We start from the raw sequence: 19,157 nt of genomic DNA on the forward strand, positions 1-19,157 counted from the left end.
GATGTTCATTATATAGAATCAAATAAATTGTATATAGCCACAGCAGTAAAAATGCAGTGGTTAAAAACAATAACAACTTGATACTGCTTATAACTGTAGCACATGTAATTAAGTTTGGTACTCTGTATGATCAATAGAATTTTAGAAATTCAAATTCAAATAGTTTTATTTATTGATGATTACATTAGTATATATAATAAAACCTATTAAGTAAATAAATCAAAGAATTAGTTTGCTTGGACAGAACATAATGCATGATGCCAATTGCACTTCTATGTTTCTAGACATTAACCTTTATCACATCTTAAAATCTATCAAATTACAATCACAAAATTCTTCTATATAAGAGACCAAATACATTGTTTTACTTCCTTAAAAACAAAACTTCAAAACTGCTGATTTAAAAACATAGGCAATGCAATGGTTCATGCTTAAAAGGCAAGCACAGTACCAATTCCTAAAAATACCCAGGCTGTTCTTTATCTTTCAAGCAAGATGCTATTAAGATATTTCTTTAGGGCCGGGTGGTGGCTCACACCTGTAATCCTAGCACTTTGGGAGGCCGAGGCAGGAGGATTGCTCGAGGTCAGGAGTTCAAAACCAGCCTGAGCAACAGCGAGAGCCTGTCTCTACTATAAATAGAAAGAAATTAATTGGCCAGCTAATATATATAGAAAAAATTAGCCGGGCATAGTGGTGCATACCTGTAGTCCCAGCTACCTGGGAGGCTGAGGCAGTAGGATTGCTTGAGCCCAGGAGATTGAGGTTGCTGTGAGCTAGGCTGACGCCACGGCACTCAGTCTAGCCTGGGCAACAAAGCGAGACTCTGTCTCAAAAAAAAATATTTCTTTAAAGAGCAAACATAAGTATTATATTTCATATACAGATAGAATAAAAACACTTCTATGAGATAGTATTACAGCTAAAGTGCTCTATGCCATCTAAATGGTACTTAAAGACATTTAATAGGTCAAATGATCCAAATGTTCAAGTCTATACAGAATAGGTCACCCTACCCAATCTTATGACGGCCTTCAGAAGCCATCTACAGCTGGTATTTACTGAAGTGTGCATGTGTCTATGAGCAATTATAACAAGTACTTAGAATTAGGTTTAAACTAAATGTGGGTTTTCCCTTTCACAAACATTATATTTTATACTTATGTTTAGTGACAGAAAACTTCATATACTTCTTTAAATGCAATTAAAATAACTTAAGTACAATAAATGCAAATGCTTCACTAAATAATTAATAATAGTCTGAATAAGAATTTTATTTGAGCATGACATTAATTCTTCTTTTAAGGCATAATCATCATATACAATTGAAAATGACACCTTATCAATTTTAAGCCTTCCTTAAGACTACTTGATTCTATCTTGGCAGTTCATTATGTCTCCAGTAATTTCTAGCACACTCTGAAGCAACTTTGTTGATTATTATTGCTAGATTTTGTGGAATCTGAAAAAGCAAAGGTATTAGGTCGATATCAATTCCTAGTTGTTTGAAACTTGAGTCCTCCAAGTGTATTTAGGAACCCCTTGGGTAAACTGCCAGAAAACACTATGTTGAATTCTGATGAATCTTTAATAGTCTTTTCTAAGCAAATGGCTCTCTGAAGAATTAGAAAGGCTTCTAGATTGTATTCCGTCATGCCCTGAGCCCAGATCTGCTGTATATATATATAATGGGAGAATTTGAAATAAAATTAGTACTCTCAAAACCTGTACCATAGCAAATAATAAAGATTTGAATTGTTAAATCTCTTTCTCAGTGTGACGACAATTGTTTAGTCAATGTTTGATGTTTTAGGTGCATATTTCTCCTCACTGAGGTTAGTTTAAAAACTCAAGGCAAAAATCCTTCATAAAAATTTAAAAACATAAAAATCAAAAAAATTGGAGAACTTACATTTTTTCCCCATAAGTAAAATTAACTAAAAATATCTCTCATTTTCATGATGCCTGTTAATTAGCCTTTAGGCCCATGTAACAATCCCTTTTTTTCCTGAGATCCCATTACTTGCTGGGGACATAAAGATGAATGAAGACATGACATCTGCCCTCAAAGAGCTCAGCTTACAGCGGAGCTAGACATGTAAACAATTACTACAACACAGTGTGATGAGGGATAAAATGGGGTTATATTTAAAGTACATGATGACTAAAAAAGTAATCCTTTTTTGTGTGGGTATATGTGGTACCAGAATTCTTCACAAAAAAAGACAAACTTGGACTTTTTTTTTGAGACAGAGTCTCGCTTTGTTGCCCAGGCTAGAGTGAGTGCTGTGGCATCAGCATAGCTCACAGCAACCTCAAACTCCTGAGCTCAAGCAATCCTCCTGCCTCAGCCTCCCGAGTAGCTGGAACTAAAGGTATGCGTTACCATGCCCGGCTAATTTTTTCTATATATATTAGCTGGCCAATTAATTTCTTTTCTATTTATAGTAGAGACAGGGTCTCGCCTTTGCTCAGGCTGGTTTCGAACTCCTGACCTCGAGCAATCTGCCGCCTCGGCCTCCCAGAGTGCTAGGATTACAGGCGTGAGCCACTACGCCCAGCCCAAACTTGGACTTAAACTGGGCATAAAGGATAAGGTGTGACAAACAGCAAATAAGGATTACTAAAAGAGCTAGCACCCTGATTTATAATTCATAAATAGCATCTGACTACAAGTTTCTGGGTTGATTAAAAACATTTATTGAACCCTCTCCATAAAGAATATTCTCTAGGTTTTATATAAAGGATATAGAACATGATATCTATTATGAATTAATAGTAAAGCTGAGGAAATGAAACACAAACACATACAACTATATAAGTTTAAATGTTGGAAAAAGAGCTGGCAGTGACATTGCAGCCTAAATTCCCCCTTGAGGAGGATGTCTTACAAAAATAGCTTGAAAAAACAATGCATCACATCAAAAAGTTGAAAAGGCTGAGAAAATGAACAGTACTAAGAATAATCATAGTGTTGACTAATTAAGCATGGCTGCCTGCTTTCTTTGCCCATCAGTAGCTTGTTACATACTATTAGCCTTTTATCATATTTTCATTACAAGAGTGGGCCAGTGAGTATTGTAGTTAAATTCTTGCCTATTAGAAACATGTTGAAGAAATATTTCCCCAAAACTGAGTTTGAATTTGCACAAGCCTCCTACTTCTTTTTTTATTTTTCTCTTTTGTTGACATGGGGTCTCTTGCTATGTTGTCCAGGATGCTCTTGAACTCCTGGGCTCAAAAGCAATCTTCCTGCCTCAGCCTCCCAATGCACTGGGATTACAGGTGTGAGTCACCATGCTCAGCCTTGAGAAGCATCCTATTTCTAATGTTAATATTTGCTCTAGGAAAAAAAGTTAATTTGTCTGGATTTGATTAATATCATGAAATGTTCTATTTATTCCATTTTATTATTTGTAGCTAAAATGTAATATAAATAAAACTTGAAATAAGGACTTAAAACCTGCCTGTTTTATTGCCAAGGGAAAGGTTAGGTACTTTACAAAACTTGTTAAAAATCTGAATTCATATGAGAGAATAATATGCTTCAGGCTACAGGAGAAACCAAATAAACACTACTATATAAACTTTAGAGTTATGAGTACAGGCCAATTAGCCTGACACAATGTTTAGTAGCTGTTCTTCCCCCCATCTCCCTAAATTTCTTCTTTCACTTGACAAGTATTTGCTGAACATCACATATGCTAAGCAATGTAATAGGCATTTGGAGAAAGCAGAACAAGACAAAGTTCCAGTCTTCAGAGAATTTAACATTCTTTGCTCTATGTCAGCTTTGTATTATTGTCTTTCCCCTCCTTTTCCCTCTACATTTCTGGCAAAGAAAAACTAAATCTATGTTAATGAAAGAATGAGGAAGGGAAAGAAAAAAAACCCAGAGATATGTTCAGGCAATAATCCAATTTTACTTTAAATTTACTGGAGAATAGGTTGAAATCTAGCAAGATCTAAAGCTCAACAAAGAGGTTAAGGCCAAGGACATGGATTTGGGATTCATTCGGTCACTCATACGTAACAGCAGAAATAGTAGAGGTGGATAAAATCTCCCTGTCCAGGGTAGACAGAGGAGCAGTGAAGGGCAGAATGGAATCTTGGGCAGCACTTACATCCAAGCAGCAAGCAGGTGAAGATGAAGCAAAAGAGAATTAGGAAAGAGGGGTGAGAGTAATACTCTCAAGAAGTCAAAGGAGAGGTACAAAAACCAGTGTCCAGAAGCTTAAAATGCTGGAAAACTCGATCAGAATATTTTTAAAAGACCAATTAATGAGGCAATTAGCACATAATTTGGTGGCCTTTGTGAGATGAATATGAATAGAGTAACCCAAGCAGAAGCCAAACTGAAGGCAGTTGAAGAGTAAAAGGTAGGAGAGAGAGAGAGATTCTGAATGCAGACTGTTCTTGGAAAAAGTTATCTGGCAACCAGCATTAAAATGAAAAATAAATATATCCCATAGTCCAGGAAACCCACTTTTGGAATTTAGCCTATAAAAATAAAAGGATATGAATACAAAGAGTTTATTATACCATTGTTCATATGGCATAAAACTAGGAATAAATTAATGTCCATCAGTAAGAGAATGGTTGAATAAATTATGAAATATTATTCTCACGGGCTGAATTGTGTCCCATCACCAAAATTCATGTTGAAGTCCTAACCCCCAGTACACCTCAGAAAGTGAATGTATTTTGAGACATAGTCTTTAAAGAGGTAATTAGTTAAAATGGGGTCTTATGGTAGACCTGAATCTAAAATGACTGTTATCCTTATAAAATGAGGAGACTTGGACACAGATAACACAGGGAAGATCATGTGAAGACACAAGGAGAAGACAGCCATCGATAAGCCAAGGAAAGAGGCCTTGGAAAAAACCAACCTACCAACATCTTGATCTTGGGCTTCTAGCCTGGAAAATTGTGAGAAAATTAATTTTTGTGGTTTAAGATACTCAGTCTGTGGTACTTCGTTATGGCACCCCTAGCAAGTTAATACACTAATATACTTGTAGTCATTAAAAAACAAATTAGAGGCCGGGCGCTGTGGCTCACGCCTGTAATCCTAGCTCTTGGGAGGCCGAGGCGGGCGGATTGCTCAAGGTCAGGAGTTCAAAACCAGCCTGAGCAAGAGCGAGACCCCGTCTCTACTATAAATAGAAAGAAATTAATTGGCCAACTGATATATATATGTAAAAAATTAGCCGGGCATGGTGGCGCATGCCTGTAGTCCCAGCTACTCGGGAGGCTGAGGCAGAAGGATCACTCAAGCCCAGGAGTTTGAGGTTGCTGTGAGCTAGGCTGACGCCACGGCACTCACTCTAGCCTGGGCAACAAAGTGAGACTCTGTCTCAAAAAAAAAAAAAAAAAAAAAAAAAAACAAATTAGAGCTATGCCATTTGACAGTTCTCCACAAGGTATTCTTAAGTGAGAAAAGACTCAGAAAATTTAAAACACAGAGAATGCTCAAAATATATATACAAACATACATACACACACACATGTACATAATATATTATAAATATATATTTGTACATGAACATGACAGCATGGAAAAAATATGAAATAATATAACCCTGGTTATTATAACAAGGTTGTTATATAATCCATGTTATATAACATGGGTTAAAGGATCCTAGCAGGGCAGGAATATAGATGAAAGGGAAGAAAAAAGGTGAAAAAGAATGACCCCCCCCCAAACTGTACTAAAAATTACTGAATCATATTTATGAACGTGCAAACTATTTTATGTATATGTGTAGAAAAATAAAATATAAATTTAATTAAATCTTTCATTGGTACATGATTGAGTTTCTCCTGTGTGTATATTAGCCATGGGAAAGACAATATTTAAAGTCCTTTCCCACAGAAAACAACTACACACATTAAATTCCAAACATGTGTCAAGTGCTAAATTCATATCATTTTTCATTGGTTTTATTTTAAAAGCTATATGACCTTCCTAAACAAAATATGTTTTCTTTTTTTAATATTACCATAACAGAGTTCCCACCAATAAAACAAGGCACTGACTCAAGAAAAGAATCTTTGATTTTTTTTTAGTTCTTCTTCAAGCATCCTCTTTATCTTCACACTCAAGAGTCTTCCAAAAGTGGCAGACAGCCCTTTATCAATGATGTTCTGACACAGGTAGGAGCTCTTTATCAAATTCCCAGTTCCCCATTCATCATATCTTATGTTAAATTTTATTCCCATTCTAAGAGGCATACTTAAATCTGGAGTAGCAATTCACAATACATGTGTGCCTATTGTCTGTCTTTGGCAGTCTTCCTTAAAATGCCAAAGATGGCAATTTGTGACTTGCGTATCTTTCTAATAAGATTCACCAAATAACTGGCCAAAAGCTCTAAGCAGTAGATTCTAGCTTCTAGTGAATCAAAGCCATAAGAGCAAGGAAAAACATTTTTTTCACATTCAAACGTTGAAATAGATCAGGTTCCTTGATATATGACTTTACAGTAAATTGATTTTCTAGATGAACTAAACAGATTTCTCCACATTTATAGAAACTATCATTATCATTTCTAGAAGGTAAAATAGTTGATGTCATCTATAAATTCCATCTGTGAGTTTTATCCATTTTCAGACACTGAGTAATAGAAAGGCTATACCCCAAATACGACACATGCACATATTCAACAGATAGTATAAGAGACAAAGTCGCTGCCCTCACAGAGATTAGAAGTACAGAAAGGAAATTAAACAGTCACAAAAATAGCTACATAATAGGAGGCAGAGCAGTGAAAGGGTTAAGTGTGCACTAAATTGTCTAAATTCAAATCTTGGTTCTTTCAATTACCAGGGTGTAACCCTGAGCAAATTACTTAATCCTTCTGATAATATTATGTACCAGTACATAGTCAATGTTTAATAAATGTTAACTGTAGCTATTACTGATGTTCTTGTTAAAGTACAGGATACCATGAGGCTATAAAATGGGGGCCTAAATTAACCTAATGGTTCTGGAAAGGAAGATTAAAGCTGAAACCTGAAGGGTGAGCAGAATTTAGGTGAAAAGTATACTGGTGACACAAGAGAGATAACATTCCAGGCAAAGGGAACAGCACGTACATACATGAAGGGGAGAGTGAAGGAAATGGAATTAGAGTCAGACAGGGCCCAGATCACCGGCCAGATGCAGGTGTATTTACTAAGATGAAGAATACTGTAAGATGAGCAGATTTCTGAATAAGTGGGAGAGGAAACAAAGAGATCAAGAGTTCTAGACTGATTAGGCATGGTGACATGCCTGGGAAACATTAGTGAGACCCTGTTTCTTTAAAAAACAAACAAAACAGTTCTGGACTTCATTATGCTTAAGATATCTCTGAGACATGGAAATAGTGAACAGGCTTGGTAAGCAATCCGGGATTGTATTTTTAATAATTTTATCACATAATGACTCTATCCTATCAAAATAACAAGAAGTGGTTAAGTGTTAAATTACTGTAAAATAAAAATGTCCTTCCCCCACCAATTCCATGATGGTAGTAGTTTGTAAAGCAGGAACCTCAGAAATGGCTTTCCCCCACAACTTTCTACTTTACTAAAACATTGCTGGATGTCCCTGGCAAAGAAGGGAGTCTGCTGACTCTTAGGCTCAACTATGACAAATATATTCTTCAAAAGGGAAGCCCTAAAAGAACAGTCACATTTATGAGAATGTTGCTATTACACACAAATGGTTGGGTATAGAGGTTATTTCAATGCAAGGGAAGAAAAGAAAACAATGCCACAGAATGATAGATTTGCTGTAGATTTCCTGAGTACTGGCATTGATTAGTATTTATTAGGTATTCACATGGTAGTACTTCATAAAAATACGTCCTTATACAAAATGAGTATATCTTAGTTGGCAAGAACAGTAGAGCTGTCGAAAGATAAAAGCCATATTTGCAAAATAAAGTGGCATATATCTTATGGTTCATGATTAACTTAATCATGTCACATTTTTCAGTTCACAAATCACTTAAACATGGAATGTTTATAATAGCCTGTATAACACCTGCTATTTTCTTGGTGACTGTTAAGAGGGAACCAACAGGAGTCGTCAGAAGATGTATCTTGGAGATTTGACTTTACCTGTTTGATCTCAAGCAAGCCATTAAATCTCCTAAGTCTCAAGTTCCTCACCTGAAAATGGCAACGTTACCACCTATCTCCACAGGATTACATGATGAGCAAATGAGATTGTATTTCTGAAAGTGCTTTAAGTGGCAGAATGCTAAATAATTGTTAGTCATTATTCATGTTACCACATGTAGTAAGGTACAAATGGTAACAGCTGAATTAAATGTAAAAACCTATATGAATATTGTACTTTAATTCATCAATCTGATAAATTTCTCTTTAAAGATATACCAACAAAATCCAGTTTACCCCACATTCCATTAGATAATGCCATGTATCCGTGGGTCTTAACCTAAACCATGCATAACAATGATCTGAAAAGGTGGTTGTTGTTTTGTTTTGTTTTATGCTGCATTCTGGACATTTAGTATGCCTGGGATGGAGCCAAGGAATGTGACTTTTTTTCATTTGTAAAATATACATAACACAAAACTTACCATTTAACCATTTTCAAGTGTGTAATTCAGTGACATTCACATTGTGATTAAGTACATTCACATTGTGCAACCATTACCACTAGTCATCGCCAGAACTTTTTCATTACCCCAACCTAAAACTCTGTACTCATTAAACAATAACTCCCCATTCCCTCCTTCTCCAGGCCCTGGGAAGAACCATTCTACTTTCTGTCTCTATGAATTTAACTATCGTAGGTACCTCCTATAAGTGGAATCATGCAGTATTTGTCCTTTTGTTTCTGGCTTCCTTTTCTTGGCAAAATGTGTTCAAGGTTCATTCATGTTGCAGCACCAGAATTTCATTCCTTTTTAAGGCTAAATAATATTCTGTTGTGTGTATATACCACATTTTGCGTATCTATTTAATGGACTTGTGGGCTGTTTCCACCTTTAAGCTATTGTAAATAGTGCTCCCTATGAACACTGGTGCACAAATATCTGTTCAAATCTCTGCTTTCATGTCTTTGGGGGTATATACCATGTTTCCCAGAAAATAAGACAGGGTCTTATATTTATTTTTCCTCAAGAAGACACCCTAGGGCTTATTTTCAGGGGATGTGTTATTTTCCCCTCAAAGCCTCAGCTTGCAGCACGCACAGGACGGCCAGGACCTGACAGGGGGAGCAGACTTTGTTGGTGGGGCTGCCCTCAACTTTCTGGTCACCTCCGGGATAGTAGCTGTCACGATGGGGCAGATGAGAAGGACTGTTCGTCTTCTTTACCGCTCCATGATGATATGCATGGGTTGTGCAGATATGTTCCATAGCCACGCCCATCACTAGGTCTTATTTTTGGGGTAGGGCTTATATTGCACAAATGCTTAGAAATCCTACTAGGGCTTATTTTATGGGTAGGTCTTATTTTTGGGGAAACACGTTAGCTATAAGTGGAATTGCTAGATCATATGGTATTTCTATACATAGTTTTTTGAGGAATCGCCATACTATTTTTCAACTTTTTTACATTCCCACCAGCAATATATGAAGGTTCCAATTTCTCCACATTGATATGGTTGGTTGTTTTTGTGATTATAGCCATGGTAATTGGTGTGAAGTAGTATCTCATTGTGGTTTTAATTTGCATTTCCTAATGATTAGCGATAAGAGTGTGCTTTTTTTTGGAAACAAACACCCTACTGATACAAGTGGCTAATCAGAAGATCCTATTTTTCATAAAACACTGTTCCAACATTAGGCAGTTTTCAAAATAGGGAAGAATGAGCAAAAATTTGACTCAAAAAGTAGTTTTCCACAGCAGCCAACCTAAAAGAGCTCCAGCTCCAGCAGCAACAATTTAAGCAACAAAATAAGTAGTAATAGTATTAGATGGGGCCGGGCGCGGTGGCTCATGCCTGTAATCCTAGCACTCTGGGAGGCCGAGGCGGGTGGATTGCTCGAGGTCAGGAGTTCGAAATCAGCCTGAGCAACAGTGAGACCCCTGTCTCTACTATAAAATAGAAAGAAATTAATTGGCCAAATAATATATATAGAAAAAATTAGCCGGGCATGGTGGCGCATGCCTGTAGTCCCAGCTACTCGGGAGGCTGAGGCAGAAGGATCACTTGAGCCCAGGAGTTTGAGGTTGCTGTGAGCTAGGCTGATGCCACGGCACTCACTGTAGCCTGGGAAACAAAGCGAGACTCTGTCTCAAAAAAAAAAAAAAAAAAAAGATTACTTCATAAATGAAGAAATCAAGATGGAAATAAAAAAATTCTATACTCCTACACTGCTGGTGGGACTTCAAATTAGTTCAACCTCTGTGGAAAGCAATACGGGGATACCTTAAAGCGATACAAGTGAATCTACCATTTGATCCAGCAATCCCATTGCTGGGCATCTACCCAAAAGATCCAATGACACTCTACAAAAAAGACACCTGCACTCGAATGTTTATAGCAGCACAATTCATAATTGCAAGGCTGTGGAAACAGCCCAAGTGCCCATCAATTCAAGAATGGATTAATAAAATGTGGTATATGTATACCATGGAGTACTATTCAGCTCTAAGAAACAATGGTGATATAGCACATCTTATATTTTCCTGGTTAGAGCTGGAACCCATACTACTAAGTGAAGTATCCCAAGAATGGAAAAACAAGCACCAGATATATTCTCCAGCAAACTGGTATTAACTGAGTAGCACCTAAGTGGACACATAGGTACTATAGTAATAGGGTATTGGGCAGGTGGGAGGGGGGAGGGGGGCGGGTATATACATACATAATGAGTGAGATGTGCACCATCTGTGAGATGGTCATGCTGGAGACTCAGACTTGTGGGGGGAGGGGGGAAAGGGCATTTATTGAAACCTTAAAATCTGTACCCCCATAATATGCCGAAATGAAAAAAAAACAGAAAAAAAAATAGTATTAGATTGTAACACAAAAAATAAATGTCCTTGAGTCTCCTATTACATGACAGTGACTATCTCACTTATCTTCTCATATTCATGGCACTAGCAAATAGTCAATAAACTGCAGTCAACTGATGTAATCTTGGCTTTCAATTTTCCTCTCTTCTCCATGATCTGAGTCTCATTCTTTTTATTGAAATAATCTATTTACAAAAACTCTTGCATAAACACTAAATTCAGATGACCTAAACACATCTTAAATTAGTAGTGCCTAAGACTAGTTTAGTTTAACAAACTCTTATATCAAGCAACTCTTAACATGCTAATCCAGGGAAATGTCTGATCCAACTCTTTTTCTCTATGAACATTTTTCTTCTTGTAGGGGGATGGGACAGTAATTGAGCTCTTATAGTATATTGTTTATATCAATCTGTAGTGCTTATCACATCTTATTATGTTTAGTTTATGTACACCAGTGCTTCTCAAACTTTAACATGTATGTATAATAAACCACCTAGAAATTTTGTTAAAAATACAAATTCTGATTCAGTAGTTCTTGGGTAGGGCATTTGGTATTTTTATCAAACTCAGGTAAGGCCAATGCTGCTAGTCTGAGGAATGTACTTTGTGCAGCAAGTGTGTACACGTCTGTCTATTTTGCTAGATTTTTAGTTCCTTCAGAGTAGTTATTCTAGTTCTGGATACTTGAGTAGAAACTCAAATACTACACTTTGAGTAAGTGAAGGAAATTACATATGCAGCGTGTTCAACTTCTTCTGATGTTTCACTTGTGAATCCAAATGATGAATTCAACTTCCCGAATCCTCTTTTCTATTGTTTCACCTCAAGAAATCTTCATGTCATTCATGAACAAAAAACTGAGCTTAATCACAACTGGATTATTCCCAGGGAATAACAACAACAAAAGCTTTTCTTGTCCCCTTGTACCCCAGTATTCACTGCTTTCTTCACCTTTCAGAGGTAGACTCCTCAAAAAGCTCTCCATAGTCATGTGAAAGTCGATCATACAAATTGGGTCAATTTTTGTCATACCTAACTAAAACAGAGTTGAGAAACTAGGGCGGGTGAAACACTCAGGGTCCAAAACATTGCTCCAAGAATGTAATTCTCTGCAAGCTGACTGCTCAAGCTGCTTGTTATAACCTGAAACCAGTTTTATCTATAGCTTCTGAGATAACGTGTCACAACTCTAAGGCTAATTTTTACCACCATCTTCACTCACCAGAGCTGGCTAGTTCCCCAAATCCTTACTAGTGTTGATGAACTTTCTCAAAGAGCAATACATATCACTTCTTCTTTTTCTTCTTCTTTTTATAGTATAAAACCTTTAACCTTCTCTTTGTTCTTCAGAGAGAGCACTTGTGGCTCATGTCAGAGGTGCTCTGCAAACTGATATTGCCAATAAAACTCTCTTTTATATTATCTAGCCATCTTGGTGGTCCTTTGGATGACAAATCACCTTTTCTACACCACCTCTCAGGCTTCTCCACACAGGTTTGTTGTGGTCACTAGGGAATGCCACTCCTAACAAGACCAGGGCTAAATCCCTGCCCTCATCTCATCTGACCTCGTGGCAGCATGAGAGTTGACCATTCCCACTCTTTGAAACCCTTTGTTCATTTGACTTCCAAATCACCACTCTCTTCTAATAGTTCACTTCAATGGACACTCTTAGTTCTCCCTCCACCTCTGGAGTGTTGGAGTCCTCCAAAGATCAGTTCCTGGCATTCTTCTCTTCTTGGTATTCTTTCCCTAAGTGATCTAGTCCATGGCTTTACCAACTATCCACTAATAGTTTCCCAATTGTTATCAAAAATCTTAACCTCCTGAACTCAGATATCCCACCTCTTATACAGCATCTCCACTTCAATATCTAATAATTCCCTCCAATACCACAATAAAAACTGAACTCTGTGGTCCTGCCCCACCCTCAAACTGCCTCTCTTTAAGTTTTTCCCATCTTAGGAAAGGGCAACTCTATTGAGTCAGCACAAGTCAAAAATACAGCAGCCAACCTTGATTCCTGTTTCATTCACCTCTATATATTCAATCTACCTGTTTTACTCCAAAAAGATATCCCAATTCTGACCACCTCTCACCACCATACTACCATCACCTCTTATCACTAAAATAGTCACTTTCCTTCATTCTTACCCCACAAAAGTCCTCTTTTCTTCACAAAGTGAACAGAATTAAATGTTTTAAACTTAAATTTGATTATGTCACTCCTTTGCTTAAAATCCTTGAATGGTTTACTGTCACTAGGCCTACTGAAGTGGTCCCCCTCTATCTTTCCAGGCTTATCTTTTATCACTCTTCTTCACATACATTTAATACTATGCTCTAGGCATACCGGTTGTCTTAATGTTTCTTGCACAGCCCAAGCTTGTCCTGCTTCAAGGTCTTCACACTACCATCTTCTGGGATGCTCCTCCACCAGATGTGTAGCATGGCCAGCTCCTTCTGAACATTCTGGTCTCTTCTCAAGTGTCACCTCCTCAGAGAGGCTGTCTCTGACCATTATTTTTAAAAGAGTACCCCTTCCTTATTTCTCAGACCCTCTTTATCCCAACATGCTTTATTTTCTTTACTCTACTTATCTAAAACCACAGTATTTCTTTGTCTATTTATTTGTCTCCTTCCTCCTACTAGAATTTAAGCTATATGGAAATAGAAACTTTGTCTTAACAACTGCTATCTCCTGATATCTATAATAGAATACTCTTGGCATTTCTGTTGGTGTCCTGAATAAATAACTGAATGATTAGGAACCAAAACACAAACTAGATTTATAAAACCAAAACACTAACTATATTTATAATTTAAGAAAAAGCAAGCCAAAATTTTAAGAGGTTAAAAGATATCCAAAAGTTTGAAATGAAATTAGACTTAATAAAAGAATTGTCATTAATCTCAAAACTCCTCACAAGCATCCAAAAATTCCCTTCAGACTTTGAATACAAAATATCTACCTCTTCATCCTTCTACTATTAAATCTATTTTTTCTCAAGTACTACCAGTAAGTTTGAAAAAATTATCCTTATTTATAATTTCTACTTTAATTACTAATATTATTTTCTACCATTTTCCTATACTGTAAATATTCAGATTTTCTTCTGTATGAGGGTTAAGCATGCTTTCGCAGAGCTAGTCTCAGAGCTAACCACCAAGTCTGATGTCAAGCTGTTGCCCAAAGACTGCAAATACCCTCTCGCTCTCAATATACTCGCTTCCCTGCTATCCAGGCCCTTAACCTGAAATCCGGGAATCTCCCCACTGTCCACTAACTAAAGAGTTAACACCTGACAGAGTAGGGTGCCTGTTCAATCAGACTACCATACCTAAGTTATTAGATAATTTGAATATGGTCCCTGTATCACTATGTAAAAGCTACATTTATTAAAAATTGCAGGGGGGGAAGGTGACTTGAAATGAATTTAAACAGACTTTACAAATTCTGTCAATCAAAAACTAAATATCCTTTCTGGCCTTTCTCTAGTTTGAAATGACTTTGTAATTCTTACTCTTTTGTTTTGGATCAGCCATCCTGGATCTAAAGCAGGGGGTTTTTTCAACTTCAGCATGACTGACATCTTGAGCTAAATAACTCTCTTTTGTTGGGGGCTGTCCTGTGTACTGTACAATGTTTAGCAGCATACCTAGCCTCTAGCCACTAGATGCCATTAGCACCCCTCCTAAGTTACACAAAAAATGTCTCCAGACATTGCCAAATGTCCCCATGGGAAACAGAATCTCCACTGGTTGGGAACCACTGATCTAAGTCATACCTTTCCTTACCTCTTTATTGTCTACCATGTACAAAGGGATTCCCTACCCTACTGTAAATTTTCTTGGATAAAAATAAAATTTCCAACACTTCATAATGCTCCCACTTAGCCCAGCAGACCTCTTCTTTTTTTTTTTTTTTTTGAGACAGAGTCTCACTTTTGTTGCCCAGGCTAGAGTGAGTGCCGTGGCGTCAGCCTAGCTCACAGCAACCTCAAACTCCTGGGCTCAAGCGATCCTCCTGCCTCAGCCTCCCAAGTAGCTGGGACTACAGGCATGTACCATCATGCCCGGCTAATTTTTTGTATATATATTTTTAGTTGGTCAATTAATTTCTTTCTATTTTTAGTAGAGACGGGGTCTCGCTCAGGATGGTTTTGAACTCCCAACCTCGAGCAATCCGCCTGCCTCGGCCTCCCAGAGTGCTAGGATTACAGGCGTGAGCCACCGCGCCCGGCCCAGCAGACCTCTTCTTTACTGCTTAATGTACATTCTCTTACAATATTCCCTTCCTTGTGTTTTCACAACATGAACTTACATTTATTTTTTTATCCAAATTACGTTTTATTAATAAAATAAGTAAAAACTGATTTATCAATCTTCACATAGAACTGCAGATGAAGCTGAAAAATAAGGCCTATTTTTAAAACAAAATGCATCAAATGTAAAGGCTTTGGGTCTATTGTCTAATTAACTAGGATTGTCATATTTCTTCCCATATACAAAATGCAAAGCTTGAAAGTCAAGGCGTTGACATTCATAGAAATCACTTGTAATAATCCTGTTTATTTGAAACCTAGCCACTTGCAAACATTTACAGTGGGCAACAGTCTATATTATCGTCTATCTTTTGCTATATTTCAGCACTTGCCTTAGCCCCATGCTCGGTACTGATATATAATTTCATAATTCTGTCTTTTTAAATGCATACTGTTACTTTCTTTTTCTTGATACCATTTAGTTATATACAATCCTGATCATCTGATATTTATTTTCCTTACAAAAATATATCATCAATATAAAGAGATGCTTCAGGTTGCTTCAGTGTTCAAGTTTGCTTGTCTTTCTTTTTTTCCAGCTTTTCTTCAGTTGTCCTAAATATGACCAGTCTTGTTTCATAAATACTCATTTTATACCTCAACTTTTAAAAATAGCTAAGTCCATATGTTTATGGCTTACATATCTATTGGCATATAATAATTATACCTTTTGAAGCAGGAGAGGTAGGTGATATATTAAAAACTTGAAATAAAAATTTTTAAATCAATCAAAATGCCTCAACTCAACCAGAAAAAAGAGAAAATTTCAAATAAAATCTCTTTAAAAGACAAATTTAAATCCACTTGGAAGCTCTTAATTAGTTGTAAAAATAGTCTCTTCAAACTAGGCATTCAAGAAAACGTCATACTACTCAAATTCCCAAATTAAAGTTTAAAATGAAAATGACAATTTACTTCTAAACATCAAAGTGCTACATTAACTTTAGAACTTTCATGAGGCAGTATTACTTCTTTGGTAAAATGTGACTCTTTTAAAACTAACATGATTTAACTAAACATCTGTTAACTCTCACAATGATGGATTTATATTTTATCTATAATCATCAAACAATCTTGCAAGATAGGCACTATTTTCCCCATTATATGGATATAATAAAGATATCCAGGCCATTCTTACATATGTGACTAAGACCTGGATTAATATCTTAATTCCTTAATTCAGCAGCTACATGGACAAGATATTTAACTTCTCAGTTTCCCTACTCTACAAATTGGGTATAATACCTATATTATAGTGTAACAAAGATTAAATAATGGATGCAAATATGCTATGCAACTTTAAATCATTATTATTTTATGTGCATGCATGTGCCCATAAAATAGTAATACTATTATCAGTAAAGTGGTAATTGAAGTCCCTTCATTATAAATTGTATCTCTTTACTCCAGCTTGCTTTTTTTTTTTTTTTTTTTTTTTTTGAGACAGAGTCTCGCTTTGTTGTCCAGGCTAGAGTGAGTGCCGTGGCGTCAGGCTAGCTCACAGCAACCTCAAACTGCTGGGCTCGAGCGATCCTTCTGCCTCAGCCTCCCGAGTAGCTGGGACTACAGGCATGTGCCACCATGCCCGGCTAATTTTTTTTTTTATATACATATCAGTTGGCCAATTAATTTCTTCCTATTTATAGTAGAGACGGGGTCTTGCTCTTGCTCAGGCTGGTTTCGAACTCCTGACCTCGAGCAATCCGCCCGCCTCGGCCTCCCAGAGAGTTAGGATTACAGGCGTGAGCCACCGCGCCCGGCCTCCAGCTTGCTTTTTTTATTCCAGCTTGCTTTTGATTAGTAAAAACAAAATTATAAATTGTATCTCTCTCTCTCCACACACACACACACACACACACACACACACACACACACACACACACTCATACACACACATTCTAAGGCCTTCAAGAATATCACATTAGTTAAGTGGTCACTTAAGTATATTTTATTTCAGATATTACTAATATAATGATCCAGGGTTTTCTGTACTATGCAAAAACTACCATTTTTAACTATAATCTTTTTTTTAACTGAGGCAATGATCCAGTTTTAACTAACTCTTGTTCCTTCTGTGGATTTATAAAGATAGTTCTCCCTTTAACTAAGGTAAATATCTGTCATTCCTGAGTTCCTTCCTAATAGGCCCAAGACTTCCTTTTCAGGAATCACCTCTTTCCTCTACGCAATCTTGGTAAAAGAATTATTTGTGGTGACCACCTCCCACCATAAAAGCCAACAGGCCTGATCCTACCTCTTCCAGCATAGCCAGGAGGTGGGCACAGACAGGCTTCCTAAAATGAACAGGTAATCAGAGGGAGGAAGGACTGGTTGGAGGTCGGTTACAGCAGAAACAAGGCTCTAGCAGGCATTCCCCACGTAGAAGCCTGCTGCTGTGAACTCTAAGGCTCCAGACAGAACTCCTTCTGCACCTGCCAGTTTCTCTGCCAAGGCTGTCCTTCCTCTCTGAAGAACACCTTCCAACAAATCTCTTTTATAACCAGTTCCTTTTATTTGCAACCAGGAACCCCAACTGACATATTAATGGAGAAAAAGAAAGGTCTGTCTTTTTCAAATTTGGGAATAAAATCGGTAAGGAAGGTGGATGAGTTTCTTTCTCATGCTGACGTCTGACTTTTCTAGGGTTTTAAGTACAATATTAACCAAAATTTCTAATTATTAAGGTGTACCAATAATTATTTCCTTAAAATTGAATTTTTAAATGATCTATAGGTCATTATAGATATTCAAGATAAAGTTATATAATTAAATATTTCTACATATGTTGAGCTATTAACATATAACAGGAAAAAAAATCCCCAAATGTTCATCTTTAACCTGTTAACTTGGCCTTTTCACAAAGACACGGAAAGAATTTGTCCTTGTTTACTTGGGGTCCCTAATCATGCAATATAATTGTAACAATTCTGTAACCTTCTTGGGAACAAGAATGCATCTTTTTAACCCCTATATCCTTGGTCTACTGCTCAATAAACTGATAAATTTAGTGAAACATTAAAAGTCATCTGAAAACGTAACTTCCTGAAAATGTCATAGTTTATACCTTTTCATAGTTTGTACATTTCAAGATTATTAAATATATCATACAATAAAAATGTACTTTTGAAGAACAACGTTGAATGTTCCTGATTACTAGCTAATTTGTTTCAATCACCTAGGTTTAAATCAAATCTACCCTAACATATAAAATAATTATTCTATTCCTATTATATTTTCCTGAGATACATGATCATCTATGTGGTTAGTTCTTAGCAAACTACAGCAGTAAACAACTTGTGTTATTGCTACGGGGAGGCACATGTGTGTACTCCCTAGCAAAGTACTAGCAATCCAAATGACTTGGTGCCACGTTCACATCCACCAAAACAGGACAGGGTCAGAGTCTGACATAAAGGTGTTGAATAAATGTTTCTGATTACAATGATATTGGTAAGTATAAGCAGTTCGAGTTAGGGATTTCTACTTTCACACTTACAAACAAGTATGTGGTTAGGTTTTTACCAAATTTGGATGATTTAACACAATGTCTAATCTATTTGCTAAAAAGTAAGAGGGAACAATGACAAAAGCCCAGAAACAGGAGAGGAATACAACAAGGAGCCAGTGTGACTACAGCAGAGTTGGAGATGAGATCAAAGAGATAGGTAAGAGGCCAGATCACTTAAGGACTTTGACTTTTTAGCATGATGGAGTAGCAGTTATAGAAAGCCAATTGGAAGGCCTTTACTGTCTCTTTATAAGTATACTTTGCACTTTTACTGCAGGGAACAAAAAGTTCACTGCTATGGTTTCAGATTCCACATTGCAACTAACCTTTAAG

At 36.8% G+C, this 19,157-nt stretch overlaps 1 protein-coding gene and 1 long non-coding RNA gene across 5 annotated transcripts in view; both read right to left on the minus strand.

Moving 5' to 3' along the window:
* Positions 1 to 19,157, minus strand: part of SOS1 (SOS Ras/Rac guanine nucleotide exchange factor 1) — a 140,857-nt gene that overhangs the window by 88,837 nt on the left and 32,863 nt on the right. The window lies entirely within an intron of this gene.
* LOC142870025 (uncharacterized) lies at positions 13,243 to 16,735 on the minus strand. Its single transcript, XR_012918542.1, has 2 exons — positions 15,245 to 16,735; positions 13,243 to 14,898 (listed from the first exon to the last, which is right to left on the minus strand). It is a non-coding gene; the product is annotated as an uncharacterized LOC142870025 (long non-coding RNA).

This window comes from Microcebus murinus, chromosome 3 (genome assembly GCF_040939455.1).
Source record: "Microcebus murinus isolate Inina chromosome 3, M.murinus_Inina_mat1.0, whole genome shotgun sequence".
In the NCBI taxonomy this organism is placed as follows: Eukaryota; Metazoa; Chordata; class Mammalia; order Primates; family Cheirogaleidae; genus Microcebus; species Microcebus murinus.